At 44.5% G+C, this 27,594-nt stretch overlaps 1 pseudogene; it reads right to left on the reverse strand.

The window, feature by feature from the left end:
- Positions 1 to 8,740: 8,740 nt before the first annotated feature.
- LOC132885406 (splicing factor 3B subunit 2-like) overlaps positions 8,741 to 27,594 on the reverse strand; it is a 51,893-nt pseudogene continuing 33,039 nt past the window's right edge.

Genomic DNA, 27,594 nt, shown 5'->3' on the forward strand with positions numbered 1-27,594 from the left:
TATGGCTACCATTGCAGGTTTGCGAGGTGAAGACAATAGATCTTATGTCTATATTTCCAGGGAGCGTCACATTGCTCCCTTTAGCGGGGATCTTGAGAAAGATGGGAGGTCAGTGGATAACTTCATTGAAGAGATTGAGAGGGTTCTCCGTACAATGGCAAATCGGTCAGCTCATGATAAGTATGATTTTGTCATGTCATTACTGAAAGGGTCTGCTTTAGAAGAAGTACGACTTTGCACAGATGACAAACCCATTCTGGTGGAAGACTTGTATAAGCACTTGAGGGAAGCGTTCACTGATAAACGTAGTGTGCCCCAGCTCCTGCATGATTTCTATAGCTGCAAACAGAGAGAGGGTGAGGACATACTTGACTATTCCCATGCCGTGCGGAAGGCCTTGCAACAGGTTGTCAAACGCTCACCTACTTCAATTTCCAATGTGCAAGTGGCCTTGCGGGACCAGTTTGTGGAGGGGATTCGTGAGCCTACTCTGAGACGGGAACTTAGAAGATACGTGAGAGGTAAACCCGCTAGCACAATGGTAGAAGTGCGTGAGGAAGCTAGTCTCTGGACAATGGAGGAGCCCTCTGCACATGCCAAATCCACCAAGAGTAAGAGTAGAGCATCTGATCAGGGAGATGAGGCCTACTGTGCAGCAGTTGGCGCCTCGGGACAAAATCCCATGAGCTTGAATGACGTTTTGAAGGTGGTGTCAGAGCAAGGGAAGCAAATTAATGAGCTAACACAAGCAATAAAAGACCTAACAACTCAGACAGCAACCACCTCCAGGGTACAGCCCCGGGCTCCTTTAAGATTTACACAAGATGGTAAGCCAATCTGTCTGAAGTGTCAGAAAGAAGGCCATATCGCCAAAGAATGTCCACAGAAATACAAGGTGAGGGGGGTGGTTAACTCTGGGGCTCAGGGAAACGACCCACCCCAATTGCTGTGAGCCAGGCAATTCGGGGAGAAAATACAGGCTCAAAGATGTTACCCTCTCATGACGTCTTATTGCAACGAGCAGTAGGCACTTGTCCAGTGGTAGAAATTAAGGTGAGGGGTGTACCCATTTCTTGTTTGCTGGATACAGGGAGTCAAGTGAGCACCATTACTGAAAAATTCTTCTATGAGCATTTGGGTGGGCAGGACAAAGATGTCCTGTCTACCACTGGGTGGCTCAAGTTGACAGCAGCTAACGGATTAGACATTCCGTATAAGGGGTATCTCGAGTTGGAAGTGGAGGCTATGGGGATGAATATCCCTCACTGCGGGTTCTTGGTTGTGAAAGACCTACACGATTCGCGGGGCTCAGCTCCAGGCATAATTGGCATGAATGTCATCAGCCGATGTCGTCAGTTGGCCCAAGCTGAATTTGATACCACATCGGGAGGGAAACTACTTTCTGAATGGAGGACTGCATTCCAGAATGTACAGGAATGTAGACCTGACAAAACTGTGATGGTGAGGACAGCGAGTAAAGGGTCATTGTATGTACCGGCAGGGGCAGTCACCGTCGTCCAGACTCGAGTACAGGCTGCAATGTTGAAACGGGAAGGGCCATGGTTGCTAGAGCCTAGTAGAATTTCGCTACCTGGAGGGGTAGTGGTCATGCCTACTTTGGTCAATGTGCATGGTAATTGGGTTCCTGTTCAAATTTGTAATTTGTCAGAGGAGGATGTATGGCTCCATCCAAGAACCCGGCTAGGTGTTCTGATGCCAGTACAGTGCATGGATAATGAACAACAATGCGAAGTCAGGTTTCAACGCATAGCAGCAGACACTGAGCAGATATCTTTGGACATGGGTGAGAAGGACACAGACACTAACATAACAAACCTCTTGGATAATCTGGATGTGGGTGGCACAACAGAACAGCAGACACAGTTGCGATCGGTATTGTCCAACTATGCGCAGGTGTTTGCTGTGGGGGAGGAGGATCTGGGATACACAGATAGAGTAGTTCATGAAATTAAACTGGTCGATGATGTCCCAGTTAACCTACCTTACCGCAGAATCCCGCCCACTCAGTATAAGGAGGTAAAAGAGCATATCTCCCAGTTATTGAGAAAGGGAGTCATACAGGAGAGCTCAAGCGCTTATGCCTCACCGGTAGTGGTGGTTAGGAAATCAGATGGCACCATACGTCTTTGTGTTGATTATAGGAAATTAAACCAGAAAACCATGCGTGATGCATTCCCCTTACCCCGCATCGATGAGAGTTTCGACGCTTTGCGAGGTGCAAAATTCTTCTCCAGTATTGACTTAGCCAGCGGCTATCATCAAGTAGCAGTCGCGGAACATGACCGCCATAAGACGGCCTTTACAACTCCGTTTGGCCTTTATGAACACCTAAGGATGCCGTTTGGAGTCTGTAATGGGCCCGCGACTTTCCAAAGATTAATGCAGGCAACCATGAACGACTTGGTTTTTCAGATTCTGTTAGTATACTTAGATGACATTTGTTTGTTCTCTAACACTTTCAGTGAACACTTGGAGAGATTGGATCTTGTACTAAGGCGATTGCAAGAGACCGGTCTAAAGGTAAAGATTGAGAAGTGTCATTTCTTACAAGAAAGAGTGACATTCTTAGGGCACCAAATCTCTGCTGAAGGAATAGGAACAGATCCTCACAAAATAGCTGCGGTAAGGGAGTGGCCAGTACCCACCACGTTAAAAGGATTGCGTTCGTTCCTGGGGTTCTGTAGCTACTATAGGAGGTTTGTTCAGGGATTTTCAAAGATAGCAGGTCCTCTGCATGATTTAGTGAATGTGTGCCTTGATGTGGGGCCCCCTGCCAAGGTCAATCAGATGCTAAACACCCTATGGAATGCTGAATGCCAGAAGGCCTTCGATGAGTTAAAGGAGAAGTTTACAAGCGCACCTGTGCTGGGTTTTGCAGATTTTACTGCTCCGTTTATTGTTGAAACTGATGCGAGTGGACTTGGGTTAGGAGCTGTACTGTCACAGCGGCAGGATGGCGTTATGAGAGTGATTTCTTATGCAAGTCGGAGATTGCGAAATGCTGAGAAAAATGACAAAAACTACAGTAGCATGAAGCTAGAGCTCTTAGCCCTAAAGTGGGCGATAGTGGAAAAATTTCGTGGTTATTTACTGGGAGCTAAATTTACTGTCATTACAGATAATAATCCACTGTGTCACCTCAACACAGCAAGGCTAGGAGCCATCGAACAAAGATGGGTGGCACAGCTGGCGACATTTGATTTTGACGTACAGTATCGCCCAGGGCGTTGTAATGCAGCTGCAGATGCCCTCTCTAGGCAGCCCTTAGCAGGGGAGCCTCAGGGTGCCCCAGAAGACATTGAGTATGACAATTGTACTGTGATTTGCAACGTGATGAGGAAGGGTACAGCTCTGCATTCTGAATTGGCTGAAATGGGCATGGCAAGATGTGAGGCAAGAAAGATACGAGCCTCTAGTGCAGTCACTCCCCCTATAAACCCGGCTCAGGGATCGACACTTAGCCTCCCGGGATATTCGAGAGATGAATTGTGTATGTTTCAACGTCAGGATCCAGTTCTTAGTGAATTTAAAACACTTTGGGATCAGAAACATAGACCAAGTGGGGGGGACAGAGCAGTTTTGTCGAAGCCTTTAAAATCTTTGCTCAAGCAATGGGTCCACATCAGGGAGTGTGATGGGCTACTGTATCGGGTGGTGCATGATGTAAGATACGGTGAGTGCTTCCAGCTCTTGATCCCTGAGGTTCTGAAAAGACAGGTCCTTGAGAATGTGCATGATGCCATGGGCCACCAAGGCATCGAGAGAACCTTACACCTCTTGCGGCAACGATGTTTCTGGGTTGGGATGTGGGAGGATGTGGACCGATGGATAAAGAGGTGTCAACGTTGCATCTTAACTAAAATGCCACAGCCAAAGATTCACCCGCAAATGAAGTCTTTCATAGCCAGTAGGCCACTGGAAGTAGTGGCTGTAGATTTTACAGTGCTGGAGCCTGCAACAGATGGTAGGGAAAATGTGCTAGTGGTAACAGACGTTTTTACCAAATTCACACAAGCTTACCCTACACGAGACCAGAAGGCAAACACCACAGCCAGGATTCTTCTCAGAGAGTGGTTCATGAAATATGGCGTACCGGAAAGGTTGCATTCAGATCAGGGCCGCAATTTTGAAAGTGAGGTAATTGCGGAGCTGTGCAAGTTGTATGGCGTCAGGAAGAGTCGCACCACACCTCACCATCCCACAGGAAATGCTCAATGTGAGAGGTTCAATCGGACCCTCCATGAGTTGTTGCGCACTCTGCCCCCTGAAAAAAAACGTCGTTGGCCTGAACACTTACCCGAGTTAGTGTATGCCTACAATGTGACTCCTCACTCAACCACTGGGTACTCTCCCCATTACCTACTCTTTGGAGTGGAACCCCGATTACCAGTAGATGCATTGTTGGGACGGGAGGGCCCTGGGGTTACCAATCAAGACTGGTTAGCTGTGCATCAAAAGAGGTTGAAGGAGGCCCACGCCCGAGCCAAGGCGTTTACAGAACAAAAAGCAGCTGAGAGAATGGCCTTACAGAAAGGAAAGGTTTATTGTCCACCGATTGATATTGGGCAGGTTGTATACATCAGAAATCGACCTCAAGGACGTAACAAAATTCAGGACGCTTGGCAGTCTGCCTCATACCGGGTAGTTGGTATTAAGGGGACTACGTACACCCTAGAACCTATTGGGGGGGGGCCGGCTAAGAGGGTGAATAGGGTGGACATCAGGCCATGTGCGGGTGGGGAGTTGGTTGACTCAGACCCTGAAAAGAGCAAGCGCAGACAGCCTCTAGAGTCAGTCAGAAGCGAGGACTCAGAGTCGGGCAGTGAATGCTCAGATGATGAAATGAGGGGAGAACTTGTTCCCATTGATGAAGTGACTGGTAATACAAGAGTGGAAAATGAAATTGGGGTCGGAATGTCCAATGAAGAATATCTAGGGGCTGAAGGGATAGCCCAGCCTCACCCTTATGAGGATGAGGGCACCGACCCTGAAGAAGATACCGGTTCAGAATCAGCCAGTATCCCTGTCTGCATCCCCCGTAGAAGCACAAGGCAGAATGCCGGACAACATTCAAACTTGTACCACCAACCTAGATCAGTGTTAGAGTCTGGTCCAGTTTGTCCCACTCAGGATTCAAATTGATATAGCAGTCCTGTGCAAAGAGGTTAAGGTGACACTGATAGTCATCGAGGACGTTGACTCCTTAGCAGGGGAGAATGTAGCCTGGTGAGGGGTGGCCTCTGGTGGAGAAAGGTGGAATTTTACCTTCTTTATGTGCTGTACCTTTAAGAAATCAAAAACGCGAACGGACTACGGCAACCCCACTAGGCCATTGAAGGGAGGCGTGACTTCCTGATAGGAAGAACCGGGAAGATTCACAGGAAAAGCGAGGTTGGGGGGTTAATGGTTTAAAAACCCTGTTATAACACTTGAGTGAGCAATGTAAGTTCGTACATTTATACTTAAAATAGTTCAAATACAAATGAAGTGTCATTGAAAAATTTGAGTTTGAATGTTCTGGTGCACGTAGCAGATGGAGTTTGATTGGTCTACCGTGTATTGGAGACTGGAGAAACGTGGGTGATAGTTGCTAGTAACGAAAGTGAGTATGATTTATAAGACTGTACCGCTTAATTTTTAATTACCAGTAACAATGATGTTATTTAGAGAATAATCAACTGTATGGTTGTTCCGTTCACAGCCTGTCCACTGCCGTATTTTTGGGGTTTATTGGTACTGTAACGTGTCGAATCCATTGTTTGCACTGTAACGTATGGGATGTGGTTTATTCCCCGCGCATTTTATGTGTACTACTTATACATTTCGTAAGCACTCGGTTAGGTTTTCTGGTGTTTTGTGTTTGGTAAGATTGTTTCAAGAATAAGACACCTGGTTCACAGAGGGGGACCAAATTGTTTTGATTATATAAACAAACTCTTATCCCGGGCTTCAACTAGCCTACTGGGAACTTTGGTTTTCAATAAATCCATTTTATATTCAATTGCATTTGTGCGCTGTGTGTATTTCTCCCGGCTACACATGATTCACGAGGGTCGCATTTTTATGCCTGAAAATCCGGAAGAATCACATCCTCGAACAATACTGCATGTCATCAATAAACCCGCTAGAAGGGAATAGAATACGAAAAAAAAAAAAAAGTGTCCTGTATGCGTAATAGTTAAATAATATTGGCTGGCATCGAATGGTCTATCAAATATATTCCATTCAGCGAGCATGATACTGAACGAGTCGAAGACAAGTAGCTGAATGGAACATAGCTGATAGATCATGAAAAAAGCCAGCCAATATTATTATTAATGCACATTCGATGGAACAATTATAGATTTTACAAAGTGTTAAGAACAGGGGCCTTTCAGGTGTTCAGTGCAGCTTTCGCTTTCAAAATTCTCTCAAAATCTTCTGCCTTTAACGAAGCAAACCTGGCGGCCATGTTTGTTTACAAACTGTCCCAGTTGCTCACTTGTGCGGAAGTTTTACACGCAAGATGCATCTTATTGCATTTTCAATTCACTGCAACAGGTTACTGCGGGCGCCGCTGGCAGAACAGAGAAATGCCGATACACTTCTCATTGAATATTCGCATCATGTTGTCTTGACAACCATGCAATGTCGTAAACCATATTCAACGCTCATTCTCCATTGGGTAGAGTGACGTGATAGACGTAGGATAAGTGATACGCTAACAATATTGCATGCTATCAAACCAAATGAACGAAACCTGCTAGAAGGGAATAGAACACGTTTTTATTCCATTGAAAAAAAGTGTCCTGGAAGTATAATAATTCCCGATATTTCACTCCGATGAGGTCACTCCCAGTGATTTCCTGTTGACTGGATGCATGTTTGTCAACATGGTGAACCGGTTCAAAATTACGATTCTTCTGATTAACTTGAGGATTTTTTTTTTGTGTGGATGTATCGATATATTATAAAGATCAGGGGTTCCCAAACTTTTCCATGCCAAGGCCCCCCGAACAGCATTAGCTTCTGGCCGGGGACCCCTTTGCAAACCCACAGACAATGCTACAAAATATGTAAAGAAACATCAACTTTTAGAATCTTTTCTCTTACTTTTATTCAATAGTCAATAATTGTTACATTTGTTTAGCATAAGAATATTATTAACTAACATGTTTTCAACACAAATATTTTCGCACTGAACAATAAACTGTATAACCTCCTGTAGTACCCGATTCAACTCGTTATCCATCCTTTTTACGACCAGTGCCTCGCGATGGAGCGTGCAGTGTGTGGCCACTACATGCAGGGCCTTCTGCTTAATGAGCGCGGTCACTCCACTGATCTTCCCGGTCATTGCCGCGGCTCCGTCCGAACACACCCCCACACAACAGGTCCAGTCCAATCCGTTAGACTCGATGTAACGTCCAAAACCTGAAAAATGTCTTTCCCAGTAGTTCTTCTTTCAAGTGCTTTACAAAATAGTATTTCCTCCACAAATCTTTCCTGTGAAATAAATCTGATGTACACAAGCAGTTGGGCCTCATTGGATAAATCTGTGCTCTCATCCAGCTGAAGTGCGAAGTATTCGCTGGCTCTCACCTGCTCCAACAGCTGAGCAGATACGTCTTGAGCCATGTCACCAATCCGTCGGCTCACGGTGTTAGAGAGTGGGACAGCATCGATTTTTTTGGCAGCATCCTCACCAAGCAATTCTCGGACAATGTCTTTAGTGGCTGGTAAAATCAAATCTTCTCCAGTTGAGTGAGGTTTAGCACGAGCAATGTGGTACGAGGCTAAAAATGATGCCTTCAGGGCCCGCTCGGGGACAGTACGGTAGCTTGCTGGGTGAATACAGCAGATTGCCTGACCAAATGCTCTTCTTTGCGTCTGAAGAAATCTACTGTTTTTTTGGCATCTGTCGGATGTTTTTGTACCAAGTGGCGCTGAAGTTTCGAAGGTTTTAAGCACTCGTTTGACAGGGTCTCCAGACAGAGGACGCATTTCGGGAAATCATGGCCATTTTTCTGTATGGCTGTAAAGCCATACTTAATGTATGCTGCGTCATATTTTCGGATTTTAGTTGGCCAGGACTTTAGTTTTTTTCGCAGCAGTGTCCTCCACAGCAGGGCTGTTGGTTTGTTCCTTCGGTCTCTTCTTCAAAAACCTGTCCATCTTGCGCTAGCAATACGCTAGCTTGAGGAGCAAAGCAGCTTGATAAATGGCGCAAACCGCAACGCCACAGGCAATCGGAGAGATGAGCATGGCAAACAACGTTTCGATATGTATTAATAATTATATTTTATAATAATGATTAAAAAACTAATTACAATATATTTAATAATAAAGTATTTTTTTTCCGCAATTTGTTATAGTCCCTCCAACTTTCTGAGGCCCCTCCAGCGCCCCCTGGCAGCCCCCACTTTGAAAACCACTGATAAAGAACATTAGACAGTGGCACAAAGATATGAAGTTTATCTTCTTGTGAATATGTTCACCACTCAAACGTCATATCTTCGTGCAACTGTATAATATCCTCTCTTTTTTTTATAAATTACATATAATTTATAATAAATGTTTTAAACACACTTTGAAGCCTTGTACTCAGATGGGTAAGCTTGACAATGTCTCAAAAGCATTTCCTTGTTCAACAGCCTTCATCTCTGTATATTTCCGTCTCTAAATTCCCACAAGCACTCGACTCAATTATGCATTTACACAAACCTAAAAAATATCTGGTCTACAGCACAGGTTTCCGAGTCCTACAGTAGGCCATATCCTGCACATCCGAGTGTTAAAAATCACCCAAATCAAGTCAGAACTGGTTGTTGATTAGATGATTCATTTAAGTGGGGGGGTTAAATGTGCAAGTCAGGAAATATTCCATGACCAGGACTGAACCTGTGGTCTCCAAAAACCGGAGCATTTTTCTTTCATGGAGCTGGTGGTGTTTGGATGCATTTGCCACACACTAACCTCAGGAATAGGGGCGTTGAGGCCAGGAACTTGAGACTGGGGTAGGACGGGGGAGGACCGTATCTCTGCATCGCAATAAGCCATGGAGGAGGAACCTTATGGGAGTTCTACAGAGAGAGAGATCGTTATTCACAACATAGCTGTGTCAGAAATGGAGATCATCAGGGGAAGAAACGTATGACAAAAGTCTGCTCATGCATGCGCACGCAGTTTGAAAACAGCAGAACAAGCAGTTCTCCACATCTGCAGCACCCTCTGCTGGATAAAGTGCACCAAGTGTTGAAAAGGGTGGGTACAATGGAGAAAGGTACCATTTGTTTTTCTTCTCCGAACCAAATAACGGCACCAAAAACACAATGCTCAGTAGCGAGTTGGAGCATTTCATCTGAACAACTACACTCAGATTTAACTTAAACCCTTCACTGTCTGCTTAAAATATAAGCGGTTACCTAAAAATCAGGAAAAGCCTTGGTGTACAAAAACACACAAAGTCGTTATTATTGTTCCATTTATTTCCCCAAACAGTGGAAATGATCACGTCCCATCACCTCCACTTATGTGTGACCCTTCACTAGCAGACAACGATTTAAAAAATAAGACACACAGGACCCAAACAGTGCTGAGAAAGTACAACTTCTTTATTAAAAAATAGGTTTAAAAATATAAAATTTTAATCTATAATCTCTTTTTATTATAAAAGCAACGCCAATAATTTGGTTGGCCAACACGAGACACATGCAACTTGGCTTAGAGTACAAGGATAAAGAAAATCACAAAGAAGGGTAGAAGTCTTCACTCACTGGTTACACCCTTATTAAATTCACATCAGTCCATTAATTCACAGCAACATGACCCAAAGTCAGATAAAAAAAAACATACACACTTAAGAGGATTCAAAGCACTGCACACTATAGATCACTCTTGTTAGAACACAACAAACCCAGTGAGGATTCTCCCAAAACAAACAAAAAAAACCAAAGCAAATTCTATGCTCCCTGACCCCAGGGTAGTATATATAGCAGTTACATATGCCAAGGCTAGATGAGCACTCAGTGAAATTCCTAACCAAGGAAACCCGCACGATCCAAAAAAACAACAAAATAATAAAAATATAAAACAAATGAAAGCAAAACAGTGACTATTAACATTCTGCCACCACTGTACACCGTCCTGCGCTATGGTGGCGTCACGCCAGTTAGCTTACTCCAGCTCCCGGCCCAACTTCCCCGCTGGTACGGCTTGCATCTGACCACACAAACCACCAAGGGCACACCACATACGTCTTATTGGCTTCTCTCGGATACCAGCTATTGAGGTATTTCACCTGACGTCACAGGGTCACGTGACGCCCCGGTGTCCGCCATTTTGGACGGCAAGCTAGCTAATGTCAAAAACAGTAGCTGGTATGTTACTGTAGCAATGTTTACGTTCAGTCATTTGGATGACTGTTAAAACCTTTCAGTCTCAAGTTTTTCCTTTACTGGATTTACTAGTTTACTGAGCCAGCCGGCCCCGGAGCGCTAGCCAGCCAGCCGGCCGGCCCCGGAGCGCTAGCCAGCCAGCCGGCCGGCCCCGGAGCGCTAGCCAGCCAGCCGGCTCCGAAGAGCTAGCTAGCCCCGGAGCGCTAGCCAGCCAGCCGGCCGGCCCCGGAGCGCTAGCCAGCCAGCCGGCCGGCCCCGGAGCGCTAGCCAGCCAGCCGGCCGGCCCCGGAGCGCTAGCCAGCCAGCCGGCCGGCCCCGGAGCGCTAGCCAGCCAGCCGGCCGGCCCCGGAGCGCTAGCCAGCCAGCCGGCCGGCCCCGGAGCGCTAGCCAGCCAGCCGGCCGGCCCCGGAGCGCTAGCCAGCCAGCCGGCCGGCCCCGGAGCGCTAGCCAGCCAGCCGGCCGGCCCCGGAGCGCTAGCCAGCCAGCCGGCCGGCCCCGGAGCGCTAGCCAGCCGGCCGGCTCCGGAGCGCTAGCCAGCCGGCCGGCTCCGAAGAGCTAGCTAGCCCCGGAGCGCTAGCTAGCCAGCCAGCCGGCCGGCCCCGGAGCGCTAGCCAGCCAGCCGGCCGGCCCCGGAGCGCTAGCCAGCCGGCCGGCTCTGGAGAGCTAGCCAGCCGGCCGGCTCCGAAGAGCTAGCTAGCCCCGAAGAGCTAGCTAGCCCCGAAGAGCTAGCTAGCCCCGGAGCGCTAGCTAGCCAGCCAGCCAGCCGGCCCCGGAGCGCTAGCCAGCCAGCCGGCCGGCCCCGGAGCGCTAGCCAGCCAGCCGGCCGGCTCCGAAGCGCTAGCTAGCCCCGGAGCGCTAGCTAGCCAGCCAGCCAGCCGGCCCCGGAGCGCTAGCTAGCCGGCCGGCCGGCCCCGGAGCGCTAGCTAGCCGGCCGGCCGGCCCCGGAGCGCTAGCTAGCCGGCCGGCCGGCCCCGGAGCGCTAGCTAGCCGGCCGGCTGGCCCCGGAGCGCTAGCCAGCCCCGGAGCGCTAGCTAGCCAGCCAGCCAGCCCGCCCCGGAGCGCTAGCCAGCCAGCCAGCCCGCCCCGGAGCGCGCTCAGTAAACTAGTAAATACAGTAAAGGAAAAACTTATAACGGGCCATGTCTCAACAGACTAAGAAGTTATTTCAATGACATTTAATAACATTTTGTTTATCCTGAGGACCGAAAGTAAATGAAAATGTGAACAAATCTTAGCTGTCAGTGAACAATCCTGGTGGAAGCAGGTAAACGTCGTTCTCCAAGCCTGCTAACCTCAATTTTTGCAAATACCTCTCCCTCTGCTCACCCTGTAAATGCTCTACGTCGCTGGATAGTGAAGGTGTTTTCTGCATCTCGCTCCTTTTTCTTTTATGTTTTTCGTTTGTCGCCTTCCTCGCATTCAAACTGATTCGAGCCGTGCCGTCCAAAATGGCAGCGTCACATGACTTGGTCACGTGAGTGAAATACCTCAATACCAACAACCATACACGTTGAAGGCTAGTGATTTCGCCTCACTGTTGGAGTAACATTTCGAAGCTTCAAAAGTTTCACTCGTAGTGTAACTACAGACTTCTAGACCTCACCAGCCAACTTGACGATGGTGCCCTGGCGAATGCTACAACTCATGTACTGCAACCCGCTAATGAGACCAAACAATACTTTGGGACCCAACGCGAGATTTCAAAGGCTCTCTGAGCGTCAAAGTAAAAGTCTCCCACTTACAGCTACTCCATTCTGCCGGTTACATATGTATTAATGTACCGTATTTTTCGGACTATAAGTCGCACTTTTTTCATGGTTCGGCTGGCCATGCGACTTGTACTCAGGTGCAATGTATATACGTTTTTTTTTCACCGCGAGAGGGCGCTATGTAGCTTTGCGTGCAAGTATGTGCCGTGTACTCTATTAATACCACTGAAAGAAAAAAAAATACCGTTACAACTGACAACAAAACAAATTAGCATTACAACAACAACGACTGAACAGAAATATGCCGCCAAAAAGAAAATCATATACTGCTGAATTCAACCTGCAAGTAATTAAATATGCAGCCGAAAATGGTAATAGGGCAGCTGAACGAAAGTTTGGATGCAGTGAAAAACTTGGTAGGGACTGGAGAAAAGCGGAGGATAATTTGAAGAGAATGAAGAAAACAAAAAAAGCTAACCGAGGGCTAAAGGCTAGATGGCCACGTTTAGAAGAGGAGGTATACAAATGGGTCCTCGAACAACGCGCTGCCGGGAGAGGCCTGTCAACTGTGCAGTTACGGCTCCATGCTCAGGTAATTGCCAAGGCAATGGATATAGCGGACTTTGCAGGGGGTCCGTCTTGGTGTTACCGCTTTATGCAACATAACCGCCTCTCTATCCGAGCACGGACAACCGTGTGTCAAAAATCGCCGGCCAACTTCCAAGTCAAAATTGATAACTTCCACGAGTTTCTGACAAATGAAGTAGCTGAGCACAACGTGACACCAGATCATATCATCAACATGGATGAAGTCCCCCTTACATTTGACATCCCCGAAGTGTCGCAGAAAAGGGGTAAAGACTGAACATAGGGACAACGGGTCATGAGAAGTCACACTTCACAGTGGTGCTGGCATGCTGTGGAGACGGAACGAAGTTGCCTCCCATGGTCATCTTCAAACGCAAAACAATGCCGAAAATTGAATGCCCCCCCTCAGTTGTCCTGGCTATGAATGAGAAGGGGTGGATGGACCAGGACATGATGAACGTGTGACTGACAAAGTGCTATGCCAAGCGTCCGGATGGGTTCTTCAAAACACGCAAGGCCCTGCTTGTGATGGACAGTATGCGGGCGCACATCACACCACAGTTTAAAGAAAAATTGAAGGCTTTCAACTCCATCCCTGCCATCATTCCTGGAGGCTTGACAAAAGTGCTCCAGCCACTGGACATCTCGGTGAACCGGAGCTTCAAGGCAGTTCTGCGACAACTGTGGGAGCAGTGGATGATTGATGGGGAACACAGCTTCATGGCAACCGGGAAGATGCGCCATGCAACTTTCCTTGATGTCATCGGGTGGATTGACAAAGCATGGGCTTCAGTGACAACGGAAACCATCCTGTCGGGGTTTCGAAAGGCTGGAATAACTGGAGCTGATGCTGAGTCTGACGACAGCCACGCAGAAGAGGAAACGGCGCTTCGTCTGCCGCTGGAGTTGGCAGAGTTGTTCAGAAGCGACACCGAGGATGAGGAATTCAATGGATTTGCTGATTTGGAGTGAAATCGTCAGCTTGATAAACTTGATTGACCTGTGTTTTATTATTAATGATAGGCCTATAGTTATTTAAATAAGTTATGTAATGATTTTCGGCCTATAGGCTATTGAATAACTTGATGTTACGGTACATATTCAGCCAGTTTTTCTCTGGGCTATTATAAATGATTTTGTTTTGCATTTTTAAAAATAACTCTCCTTCCAAGATGAACTTTATTCTTCGTCTCTGATGTTATGGTGTTAATGGTCTGAATAATGTTTTTATCTGATATGACGTTAACTGGCAGGCGCACTTTCTGCCTGTTTTTTTCTCTGAGCGTTTTTTTTTTTTTCACTAGACGGTTGTTTTTACTACCGTACCTGTCTTTGGAGATGATATACCTATAGCCTACTTGGCCTCTGATTTGATGAAATAAAATTCGACAAAAATGAAGAATGACACTCCTCGATGATGACTACAGCTTTAATAACAGAGATGAAAGAGCCATGGGGCGATAATAAGCCCTACCGTAAAAATATTCTAAAAGCAAACTGATTAATGCATCAGTAATAGGCTACTAATATTAGTTATAATAATAATAATATAGGCTATTAGTAATAACGATAGTGATAGTATTAAAGATAGTAGTAGATATTTAAAATAATCAGACGAGGCTACTTACAGGGCAAAGGGCGCGTTATCACTGCTCAGCTGTTCGTTTATTAAATAAACAATGCAGTCGCGCAGTAACCACGCGCCGCTTATCAGATAGAATCACAGATTCTATGGATAGAATAACCCTTCAAAAAAGTGCGACTTGTAGTCCGGTGCGACGTATACGTGTTTTTTTCGTCTTCATAATGCATTTTTTGGCTGATGCGACTTAAACTCCGGAGCGACGTATAGTCCGGAAAATACGGTAATTTAATTTCACAGTAAAGATATTGTTCTTTCAGGATTTACTTAAAGGAGAACTGAAGTCATTTTTAAACTTACTTTATTTCTTAATTAACGTGTTCAATTGTGTTTTCGGTTTTAGTAACCTTATATCGTGACTCGTATTGGCAACTAATTGCAATTAAATATTATACTTATTGGCCTATTCGGTTTTTAGCCATGCTGAATTTAGTTCGTTTGGTCCACGGCAGGTGTCGCTTATCTTCACGAGACTTCAAAATGTGAAGTGTCAGCCAGGTGTCAGTGCCGCCATTTTGAAAACTGCTTTCCAAAACGAAGTATTGCACAAAAACGAGTTTAAATGATGATTACTGCCTGCTTTTTTCAAACTTTCCTGATTGCTATCAAAACAAACAAAACTTCCAGCTTGATTACGTCAGCATTCGAAAGAGGGTGCGCACGTCTTTTGATAATGTTGGCAGATGTCGGTCACTTTGATTTCTGCTGTACGTTTTACTTCTGTGCTACGATGTCTCGCACAGGTCTCAACCAATCTCGTTTACACCCATCGCTTGGACATATGGACTGATATTACAGAGCGTATTTCAAAACACCCATAACTTGCTATAGCAGTGACAGAATAGCGATCAGAAATGCATTCTGATATTTCATAAAATGGGAGAAATAGAATTTTGATGATAAAAAAAAAAAAAATTTTTTTTTTGCCTTCAGTTCTCCTTTGGGGGCGGCACGGTGGTGTAGTGGTTAGCGCTGTCGCCTCACAGCAAGAAGGTCCTGGGTTCGAGCCCCGGGGCCGGCGAGGGCCTTTCTGTGTGGAGTTTGCATGTTCTCCCCGTGTCCGCGTGGGTTTCCTCCGGGTGCTCCGGTTTCCCCCACAGTCCAAAGACATGCAGGTTAGGTTAACTGGTGACTCTAAATTGACCGTAGGTGTGAATGTGAGTGTGAATGGTTGTCTGTGTCTATGTGTCAGCCCTGTGATGACCTGGCGACTTGTCCAGGGTGTACCCCGCCTTTCGCCCGTAGTCAGCTGGGATAGGCTCCAGCTTGCCTGCGACCCTGTAGAAGGATAAAGCGGCTAGAGATAATGAGATGAGTTCTCCTTTGATATACACTGTTTGCTCTAGTTACCAGTAAATTTGACATTTGAAATAGCTTTTTGGGACTGTGATAGTGGAGAGGCGGGGTCTCCTTCGACACCTGTGTGCAAACGGTGCCTCAAGTTGTGTGTGATGGGCGGAGGCAATATCTACCCTGATGAAACATTAGACGCACATACATCCCAATTTGTACAGAGAATTCCAGGAACGGAAGCTGCGCATTATGATGGGTACTGAACTTCATCCATGGTTGGCTTGTTCAGGAAATTTCCTGTCCTGAATCTAGCTAACAGTTTAGCTGCTCTAAAGTTACACAGGGCTAACTGGCAGCCAGCCACTGTGATGATCGCGCATTAATACGCTTTAATTTTAAAACGCATCACTTTCACTACATTCACACGCAGCGTCTGCATCACTGCGGAGTTTTCAAGCTCCGAAAATGGAGACGGGGGGAGATGCTCCTAGATATCATTTTAGTGTGGACGGGCAAAAACAGGACGTTTGGAAACAATGACGCAGAGACCCACGTTCGCTTCCTGATTGGGTCTCAGTTATGACACATCTTTCCCCAGATTCGTCAGCCATCACATGACCCTTTCCCAGAAGAAAACAAACGAGATCAGCTGTTTATCCCGGCATGCCCAGTGTACATGAATGGTCATGTGGTGTGTGCGCGTGTTTGTATCAACAGAGATCATTTCTGATACGGAGCTAAACACACTCATCTGAACAAAAACTCTATTTAAAACGCTGTTTTAAAACATTAACGCAGATGGATCCTTAGTCTATTTCGCAGTCTGCTCCTTCCTTAATTAATTCACGAATGAAAGAATAACGATGCTTTGGAAATAACCTTAGGTCAGATATTTGTAAAGTTAACCGACTTATAAATCCTTCTTTCTACACCTGTCACTCATTTAATGCAGTGTTTAAACAATACAAATTTTGAAGTTTATTAATTTATCAGTTTGTATGAATATTTATTACACTGGTAGCAAACTAGTACCGTTACCGTTCTACCACGCCAGGTACCGAGCCAACACTAATATGCACATGGGGAACAAACACACCACGCAAACGAGATCAACAAGAAGAACTCACAGGGCCAGTGGGCATGCCCAGAGCGATCCTCAGCTCATCAGACAGATCTCCAGGTTTCTTCTCCTTCAGCCGCGTCTCAAACTCCTTCCCCTGAGAGACGGAGCGCAAAGCAGAACCATGAGGAGGAGTCACACAAAAGGCACGAGAGAGACACAGAGCATGAATATACGAAATCCTTTTTCTGAAAACACTTTCCAGAGAAAGGTCAGCGCTACTCAAACAGTCGGCATTTTTTCACTCAGGGTACACATTTGCAGAAATAAGACGTTATGCAGGTGTATTAAAAAAAGAAAAAAAAGTCATGTTTCTTGTATTAAACTTATGTTTACATTAGTGTCATCGGATCACCACAGAGAACAATTTTTAAATTTTGTTTCCATGTTGATTCATTTTTTATGCCTTTTTGGTCCATTTTGGCATGTTCTACTGTACACTGAACTATAGATCATACAAAACCCCACATCTCTAGTGCATTTTGTGCTACAAGATTGATATGAAATGATAATGTAGCATCTCTGCTTCATTTAATAAATGCATATAAAGGAGTCCTTTATCACCCGGCAAAAATTTTGCAGTTCTTTAATAATGTGTCCGTCGTTATGCCAAATGACGTTTTTGGTCAGTGTTCTCAAAAAGGAACCCAAAAACTCAATCACGGATTCTTTTAATGCTATCCATTTTGGTAGTTTCAATCTCTATACATGTCGGAATAATGCACAGAAAAATGTGTTGACTGTAAGGCACCGACACCTTTCAGCGTTGATTGAAAATGTTCACTGGGATAATGGAAAAAGCAACGTAGTCTCCGTAGTCCTCTCTAAACTCGGGGTTTAATCAGGGTTAAAGAATTTCCCTTAATGTTTTTATAATTACCATGAGAAGTAAAGGTATAAAAATGCTTTTAGTCATTACAGACTTGAAGTAATTGCACTGAGTACTGGTTTAATTGAGAAATGTAGTCTCCGTAGCCCCCAATTCTTCATTAGGCGTTTCTTCGTTAGAAAAGATATTTGATTCTTTATTCGTACAAATGTTCATTCAATAAAGAACTAGGTAAAATATCCAAATATCCTTCTGTTAGCAGTATTTTTGTTTTATCGCATAATAAAATGTGAAAAAAAAATGCTCTTAGCGATCAAGATTCAGGAGTGTCATTTCATAATATTTCCAATAAAATAAATGTTATTTCCCAGCTGGGAGGTCCGTCTGGTGAAATACCGTGACTGAGGTCTTGAAAGTACTGAACAACGCCCTCTGGGCCGAGGTCACGGTATTTCACCATATGGACCGACCTTACGCTGGTAAATATATTTATTTTTTTCTTTACCAAATTCTAACAGAAAACGAGAGCGCCCGAAAGGGAAAACCGAGCCGAGCCGCCATTTTGAATCCTCATTCACGGCTGTAATGCAAATGGCTTCCTCCTCGGTATACAAGTGCACTTCCATGGCAGGAAAAATACTACATTTTGCCGCCTATGTAGTCCCCTATTTATACAAATAGGAGTCATTCAGGATTCAGCCATGTTTTTGCTCAGCGTTAGCAACAGTTACAGGTTTTTAGCTTTCTCCTGAAATGTTTTCTTTTATTTCTTCTTCCTCAGGGTAGTAAAACTCACTTTCGCTGTGAACACTGTCGTTATCGCTATCCATGCTGTAAAATTAATGCTATTCTCCTGAGAAATGCTGGCAAAAATTTATAAGATTTTTGAGAAAAATCTTATAAATAAATCTTATTAAAAAAAATAAATAAATGTTGACAAAAAAAAAATGCTACCATGTTTGTTGTTGTGAACAAGCGAGTCGACAAAAGGTCCATACCCGGGGTCCGCTCGCCAGCCAATCAAAGCGCAGGATTTGGACTGCGAAAAAAATAAATCTAGTTATACCTTTAAAATTTATATAATTCACCGAAACAGTGGTCTTGAGGCGGCACGGTGGTGTAGAGGTTAGCGCTGTCGCCTCACAGCAAGAAGGTCCTGGGTTCGAGCCCCGGGGCCGGCGAGGGCCTTTCTGTGTGGAGTTTGCATGTTCTCCCCGTGTCCGCGTGGGTTTCCTCCAGGTGCTCCGGTTTCCCCCACAGTCCAAAGACATGCAGGTTAGGTTAACTGGTGACTCTAAATTGACCGTAGGTGTGAATGGTTGTCTGTGTCTATGTGTCAGCCCTGTGATGACCTGGCGACTTGTCCAGGGTGTACCCCGCCTTTCGCCCGTAGTCAGCTGGGATAGGCTCCAGCTTGCCTGCGACCCTGTAGAAGGACAAAGCGGCTAGAGATAATGAGAATGAGATGAGTGGTCTTGATCAACAGGCCATATCTTCTGAATCAGATGAGGAGACCTCATGAAATTTTCACACTGTAATATTAAGATATGTGGAAACAAAATGCACCGACTAAAAATCTGAAAACCAAACTTTCAAAAAAAAAAAAAAGACCATTTTGGAACAGAAACGTGTACCGAGTGAAAAAATGCAGAGTTAAACATGAGAAAGGCCAGTGCATTACCTTGTAGTACAGGTCTCCATGGATGGTGAGCTTCTGCTTGATCTGCCACTTGAAGAAGGCGTCATGGAGCTTCTGGTAGTCGATGTCAATCTTTCCCATCTTTGGGCGAACTTTCTCTCGCATTTTGGTCTTCATAGTTTTTGCATCCTCCTGTTGAAAGGACAGAAACATTGAGCCGGTATAACCTTTCCTTTCCTCACATTTTATTCAAAAGCACGGGGTGAAGGTTACACTGTACTGCAACAGCATGGAATTCCAACGAAAGGAACAGCAAAGTTGATTACATGTGTGGAGCACAAACACCAACCGGTTTTCCTCTTCAGTTTGTGTTTGAATTTCACCAACCTCTCTTACAGCCTTTAAAACCAACAAAGATCCTTCAGGATTTTCTAGATCAGTAAATCATTTTGAACTGTTAAGCCAGTATCTCACTGGGCTGCGACAGCCTGCGACTAGCTGGAGACACAATTGCAATAAAATATGCGAATTTCCACTTGGAATCGCACTGAATTGATATTCGCATATTTTACCGCAATTGTTGCGTCTCCAACTAGTCGCAGGCTGTCGCAGCCCGGCTTTCCCTCGGCAGGCAGGGAAGTAGAGGAAACCTCACGGAAACTGACTTGAGAAGGGTTCGCGACGGCTTTGCGACACCGGCGACGCGTTTGCGGCTATTTTGAGAGAAATTTTGTCGCACGAATTTTTTGAACATGTTCAAAATTTCAGCGACGAAGGAGCGACACTTTGCAACTCATGCGAGGAAATTGAGAATCCCCGCCAATGTTTCAAGACACTTTTGAAACTCTCTCGCGAATGACGTTCGCAATTTGTCGCAGCCCAGTGAGATACTAGCCTTAGGGCGTTCCATCTGAGATGAAGATCATGATGAGAGCAGAAAGCATGTAGCAGCTCCACACACACACGGTGAAACTGCAGTATATTTGCACTAACAGGTCACAGGGATTATGGTCTGGCACTAGTGACGAGATACATCAGGCCATAATGTTAACTTTTTGAGGCCATTTAAGGTGTCAAAAGTTTTTACCCCCCCTTGAATTTCCTTTTGCCCTAAAATTTTGCGGTATTTCGGCAAGTTTTCAAGTACACGGTTCAAGGCAATACTGATATGTTTTCTAGTGGTAGAATTGAGTTATCTAGACAAAAGTACATGTTTAAAAAAATTTGTTTTTATTATTTTTAAGAACATTTATTTCTGCAACAGAACAAGACAAGCCCTGAAAACATGACGCATCAATCAATATCATACTGCATTGTACAGTACTAGGGATGGCGAAAACTAAAAAAAAAAAAAATCTTGAGGGACCACCGAGCCTCATTAGCCGGTTAAAGTCGGTTAACCTACGAGTTTAAAATTCTAGAATTGGAATTATTAGAATCTATTCCAAATCTAACCGCGAGCATCCGCACATTCAGTCCCAGTCGCTGCCCTCCACTCACATTCCCTTTTCTACAGCGCCAAACATTTAGTCAAACGCGGCACTGATGTCGAGGGGTTTGTATTGGAGCGGAGGACAAATGGCTGCAGCTTAGAGACAGTTTCAGTTGGCCATGATGGCGCTGAAAATAAAGTCAAGTGCTAGAAGAAGTACATAACATTCAGTGATGGGAATAACGGCGTTAAAATAAAGGCTGTTATAACGCCGGGTAATCTAATTAATTAGCTACAATCGTTATAACGCCGTTACCAATATCAACACGCCATTACTGCATGGTATTGAAGTTGCTCTGAAGCCGTCACCGACTTGGCTCACAGACATAAAAGCTGCGTTTGTCGCTCCCCCTCCAGACACCGCTGTCGTTTCATTCTCTCCCCTTCCCTCCAAAAGTCGGCATCTGCGCCTTTAGTTTGTGTGGAGAGATCTGATCTGCAATAACATGCATTGTTGGCTACAGACCGAAACATACTTTCAGAATGCACTGGCCAAGGCAGGACTAAACTCCATGTGCCTTCTAATAATAATTAAAAAAAAAAAAACAGAATAGTAATTTGTAAGCTAAAAAGCCTGTGTCTACACTTTTCTTTTGCTGAGTGGCAGCTGTCTTCAACTGGGGCAGGAGGGCGGGACATGACTGAATGGGTGTTTCTGATTTGTCAGCTGTCTTCAACTGGGGCGGGAGGGCGGGACATGACTGAATGGGTGTTTCTGATTTGTCAGCTGTCGTCCTTACACCGCATGGCATGCCCCAAGCGTTTACAACACAGAATTCCAGGTTCTCCGCTCCAAAATCGGCAGCTTCAAAACGATTGATTTTTTTTTAACCGACGACCAAAAAAAAAAAAAAAATTAACCGGTTGACGTTGATTCGGTCAACCACCGGTCAGTCAGTCATCGGTTAACATCCCTATACAGTACGACTATGTAATACGTCTTTTTATATAGGAGTTTAGGACACAAACACACTGTTTTGCTGATAACAATGACGAGCAATCCTGCAAACATGAATTATAAAACAGGAGTCTGTCCTGCAGTGCTGATTTGCCATTGCATTTAGGAGGCAATTAAACCACCCGTCCTCCTCATTTACTGTAGAGGGTGTGGTTTACTATTTGAGACACAAAAGCACGTCTTTCCGTTCATTGAATACTTACCACTAGCTTTTTACACACACGCACGACGATTTGCTCTTCAGCCTTTTAGCAGGATATACAGGTTAAAAAATAAACATCAAAATGTAGAATTGAAAACTATTTGTTTCAACTGATCCTTCAGTTTCACAGAAACAGCAATAAAAAAACGACTTTTTTTGAGTAGCGATTGCAGAATTGCTTTATATTTATACTCAAGAATCATTCACGCACAGGACAGGCATTTTACAAGGAACTTTGGTATGTCGCAGCCGGGGCCTGAACCTGCGACCTCCTGCTCAGGGGGGCAAACGCTCTACCACTGAACCGCCGCGGAGTTTTAAGAACGGGGAAAATTCTTGCGAATCAACATCTTTAATGTAACTTCTTATTCACGTAACAGGGCTCGACATTAACGTTTGTCCGCTTGTCCGGGACAAGTGATCCTTTATGTCGGACAAGTTCATCGTCTCAGTTACTTGTCTGATCGGACAAGTGCCAAAATACGCCGATATTCGGGTTACATATCAAATTTATCAGTTTATTCACATGATTTCCGAAGCATCTCACTCGACATATTGTTTTGATGAATCGCCGGATGTTTCTCTTCGGAAAGAGCGATGTGCGCATGCGCAATATTCCACTTGCGAAACCGGCCAATACCGCTTTGTGTATTTGAGCTGAAAAGTAAACGGTCGTTTATCAGACCCTCCAGGATTTCGCGATGTTGCAATTTGCAACTTCAACGCAAATTCAACCAATCCCCGTGAATTCAGGGTGGTGTTGCGATTATATCCAATCACCGCAACTTTCCCACAAATTTGACCAATCGTTGGCGTCGTCTTGAGGTGACGTCGACAAACTACCTTCCGCCTTACTTCCGTGTTTCCGTTCAAGAGAAGCAGCATGTGCGAGTCAGTGTTTATGTAGGCTTAAATTCTGTTACTGAAAGTGTGTTATGTTTACAGTGAAGGACTGTGTGCACTTTACATTATTTTTTTTACTTAATACAAGAAGTTAATGGATGCCAACATTTTTGCCAAAATGGTATTTTATTTTCCATTGTTTAGGCAGCTTCAGCATCATACTGTGAGATTCTGTTCAAATTGGGTTTTTTTTTCCTTCTATGAAGCCTGAGCCATTTATTTTATTAGTTTATAATTATTGTTTAATTTAGTCTTCAGGAGAGACTGCCTGCACACAGTACTAGTATTAATAGTTTTTTTCTTACATGAAAGCTGAGGCATTTATATTATATTTTAAGGTAACTTCATGTTGTGCTGTGAGGTTCTATGCACTTTAGCTTTTGAACCAACAGGTGCATTTGGATAAGTAAAGCCTATTTTTCTGCATTTTTGTAGTCCTGGTAAAGTTGTTTATAGGACCATTTCTCAGTGTCTTTGTTTTTTTAATCAATAGTTTTTCAGTAATAACTTAATATTTAACATATCACTCAATTTTAATCACAAAAAGAGAAAACCGCAACAATTTCTCGCAACTTTCACTTCCTCCCGCAATGTAATCGCAACAAAAACCTAAAAAACACCGCAACTTTCATCGCAACCATTAAATACCATACAGGAGCCACAATGAATAATTAGACAACAATTAATCAGTGGAGGATATATATTCAAAGTTAATAATTTAAAAATGAAAATATACTGTATAATTTTAATTTTCTGGTTTTCAATTTCTCATAAATAAATTAATGATTGATGGAGTCCAATTTTTTTCTGCAGTGAATAGATTGTGTTAAAGTAATTCTGGTGAAATTAGTTTATTACAAATAGTTTTTGTGGGTTTTTTTTCTCAAATTTTTCTTTGGACAAGTAAATTTCCTTTCAACTTGCCCGACAGGACAAGTGGTTTCAAAAGTTAATGTAAAGCCCTGCGTAACATCTACCCCTTTTCCACAAAATCAGTTCCAGGGCTGGTTCGGGGCCAGTGCTGGTGCTGGTTCACAACTCGTTTAACTTGCGAGTCAGCTGAGAACCAGTTTGCTTTTCCATAGCTCACGGTGCTAAGGGAAGCCATGTCATTACGTCGCTGTATATGTCAGTTACGTCGCTATGTTTGCATAAACCTTGGCGCGAATATCGAAGTAAAAACACCACAGAAGAAGCAGCAGCAACAATAAATGACTTCGTGTTTGTACAGCTGCTGCTTCTCGTCGCTTAAAAATGGCGATCTTTCGCAGTCTTGTTATTGTTGTTGGTCTTAACAACTCCACCCCCCCGCTGACGTAAGCGGTTCTTTCCTCTGGCCCAGCAGAGAGTTGGTGCTAGCCTGGAACTGGTTTTTCTGGCCCAGAGCCAGTTCTTTGTCAATGGAAACAGAAAACCCGGTTCCAAACTAAGCACTGGCCCCGAAACAGCCCTGGAACTGCTTTGGTGGAAAAGGGGCAATTGAGACCGACAGAACACTTCCACTCGAGTTTTTTTTTTTCAATGCTCAAAGCGAATAACTGAGCGGGTCCACATTAAAAACACAACTAAAGAGGAGGGGGAAAAGGGTTTGGAACATGATTATCCACAGCAATGCTTTTATCCTGGGTATAACTGGACGAGGTGGACATAATTGCTCTCAAAGCTGTTCATGAGTCACACATTAATAGAGAACATCATCTACATCTGAGGTCACTGGTCAAATAAAACATTTGCCCATAGTTTATCAAGACCAGAAGCTACACAATCCAAAGATGATTGTGAATATATAGTAAATGCATGCAAGTAACCGAGTGGTTCACCTTCTCCTGCAGGGCTTCTCTCATCTCCTGGATCCCGGTGCGTTTGATGAACTCGGGCAGCTCGAAGGGTGGTTTCTCGATACCCCTCTTCCCCTGCAGGTACTTCCTCTTGAAGCACCAGTGGCGTGGTACGGGTACGGTGTTCCTTGTGGCCTTCAGGTGCACCAGCAGCTTGGGCTCCTGCGCAGTCACGTCATGCATCTCCACCACGTCATCCATCTCCACCACGTCTGGACGAGCCACCAGCTAGCGAACGAGAGGAAACGGTGATCAAAGATTACACATTGTGTATACATGGATAACTCAGGCTTTATATTTCTACATATCTTTGTGTGAGAAACCTGTTTGAGCTCCGCTACAGTCAACCTGTTCATCCTCCTCAGCTTCTTCTTGGAGAGTTTTGGCACATCCTGTTTGGTTTCCTGTGAGAACAAGAAGAAGGGGAGATCTAGTTCAATACAGAACACACAAAATAGAACAGACCCAAACGTTCCAGGGACACGTCACCTCGTCACTGTCTTTCTTTTCCTCTAAAAATTTCTTCTTATACGAGGTGATTTCCTGCCTCTCAGTCTTCTCCGGCTCTTTCTCCTTCTCTTTCTTCACCTCATCGGTCAACTGGGGGACACCACAGAAACCCATAAAAACCACAATAATACGTCTTAGCAATCAGAGCGCTGCTGTGCTGAAACGTGAGAAGCGCGTAACACCCGACTCTTGGTTTTCAGCCTTAGTTTGCACTCTCGACTCGGCAGGACGTAAACGCTCACCTTAAACGCTTCGAAGATCCTCTTGAAGAAAATGTAGTTGGGGTCATAGATCTCCGGCTCCTCGGTGACGTACTCGATCTCCACTGCGTGATCTTTCTCTTTGTCCTTCTCAGCCTCGTTCTTTCTCACCTCCACTTGATCATTCTTCTCCTGACTCCTCTTCTTCTTCTTCTTCCGGTTCCTGTGTCTGCGGCTTTTCTGGAGGTCACATTCAAGTTTTAATGGTCACCATCAATGAAGAAAGTGTTGCATTTTGCTGAACTAAAAGTCATTAATGGCAGTAAAAGGCGTGGGGATGCTGGGAGGTGGCTTTTTTTTTTGGGGGGGGGAGAGAGAGATCAGCATCTCTGCATTGGGACAGGCTGCATTGCTCATCCTGTAGTTAATCAAGTTAAACGAATGGCTGCTAAAAGAAATGTAAGCCGGCTGATTGAATTATTGCCACAAACAGACTTGCAAACTTACTCCGAGCATTAAAAAGAAGAGGAGCTGATTGGAGAAGTAAGGAATAAATCTGTGTTATATTTTCCAAAGAAAGGTTTTATCCTCCTCTCACTTTTTAAATAAACTTGTATCATGACTTTAACGATCAATTAGCAGCACACGTCAATTAGCTATGAACCAGAGATGGGACCAAGTCACACATGTGCAAGTCTCAAGTAAATCTCAAGTCTTAACCTTCAAGTCCCAAGTAAGTCCCAAGTCTTTTTTGTCTTGGGCAAGTCAAGTCAAGTCAAGTCCTATAATAAGTCAAGTCAAGTCACCTTAGGTGTACTGGCGTAATTTTAGCAGCAGAATATGAATTTAATACATTGAAAAGGCAATACATAAGTAAATGTCAGTAAACATCCCTGGCACATGTGCCCAACCTGTTAAATATTTGCATTTTAAATACTCATGTTCTGTAAAATACATCATGGAATAAAACAAAACAGTAATAATGTCACAAAGTTATTTATTGATGGCAAAATTGATTGCAAGATTGAAAGCCAACTAAGTTTCTCACATTGTCATCAGCCAACAAGAAAAATAAACAGAGAATTGGCATTCTGTTATGTGCGTAGTTAAAAGAGGGTAGGACGACACCTTGGGTTAACAGGGGCATGAGCTCCTCCAATCTCTAATCACGTCAGATGAGATGATTATTATTAATAAGATACACGTGGAGAAACCTGAAGTGACTTCGATGTATGTTTGCGCCAGTAAAAAAAAAACCCCAAAGGATAGAGAAATGTGTCAGACATAATTTAGGTCTCAAAAAGAAGACCTGTTCGCCCGTGCAAAAGTGACATCATGTTACCCCATAGGACAAGCTCCAGAGGTGTGTGCAAAAGCGCTCTCTCTCTCTCTCTCCCTCTCCGAGGCTGCCTCAGCCTGTGCGGAGCGGGGACAGATAGAACGACTTTAGCGCGGGAGTCTTGGTTCCCGCTATAATAGATTGTTACGAAAATAAATGTTAAATGAAATATGCATCCCGCGCATTCCTTTCCACAGGAACTTTGCTCACAACGTTTCGGTCGTGGCTAACGCACTGTCCTCCTTACCACAAGTGCAACGTTTCGGGAACAATACGGAAAGGACAGCGCGCGGGATTCATCTTTCCTTCAACAATTACCCAGAGACTTTTTAAATGACCTCACTGGGAAATATCCAGTGCACCTGTTCAGTTACAGAGTTGCGCTCTCTAAATTGTAGTCATTCAGACCATTGTTTTGGCGGCCTGGTAGCCTGATATACTAAATGTAAATTCATGGTTTGGATGACTGCACAATTTATTTTCCTAACACTGTGTTACAGCGGGAACCGAGACTCCCGCGCACAGTCAGCCTATTTTGCAGAGTTTAGTATCGCTGCTAGCCTGTATTCAAACAGCGAGTGGCATGCCGGGGAATCCAAATCGTGGCGCTTTCTTCAATAGTGCATGATAGGCAGTGGGATGGAGTTTTCTTTTCTTTTTTGATCGGGTAGTGTGACGAAAAAAATGTGCAGGTTGCTGCAGTGCTATTTCAAACGGCTATGATAAACTCCCTGCCTCTCTGCCCTATGGACAGTCTGGCTAATGTACATGAACACACTTACACCAATTTGTGCTGCTCATGAACGCGTACATGTTCACAAGCTGACCATTAGCTTAACCCTGAAACAGAACAACAGGGTAGGAAGCTGCTTATGTTATTCAGCATCACGACTGCAAAGTGCACAATCAACTTACTACTACTGATATACAATATC

This window comes from Neoarius graeffei, chromosome 1, assembly GCF_027579695.1.
Source record: "Neoarius graeffei isolate fNeoGra1 chromosome 1, fNeoGra1.pri, whole genome shotgun sequence".
NCBI classification, from domain to species: domain Eukaryota; kingdom Metazoa; phylum Chordata; class Actinopteri; order Siluriformes; family Ariidae; genus Neoarius; species Neoarius graeffei.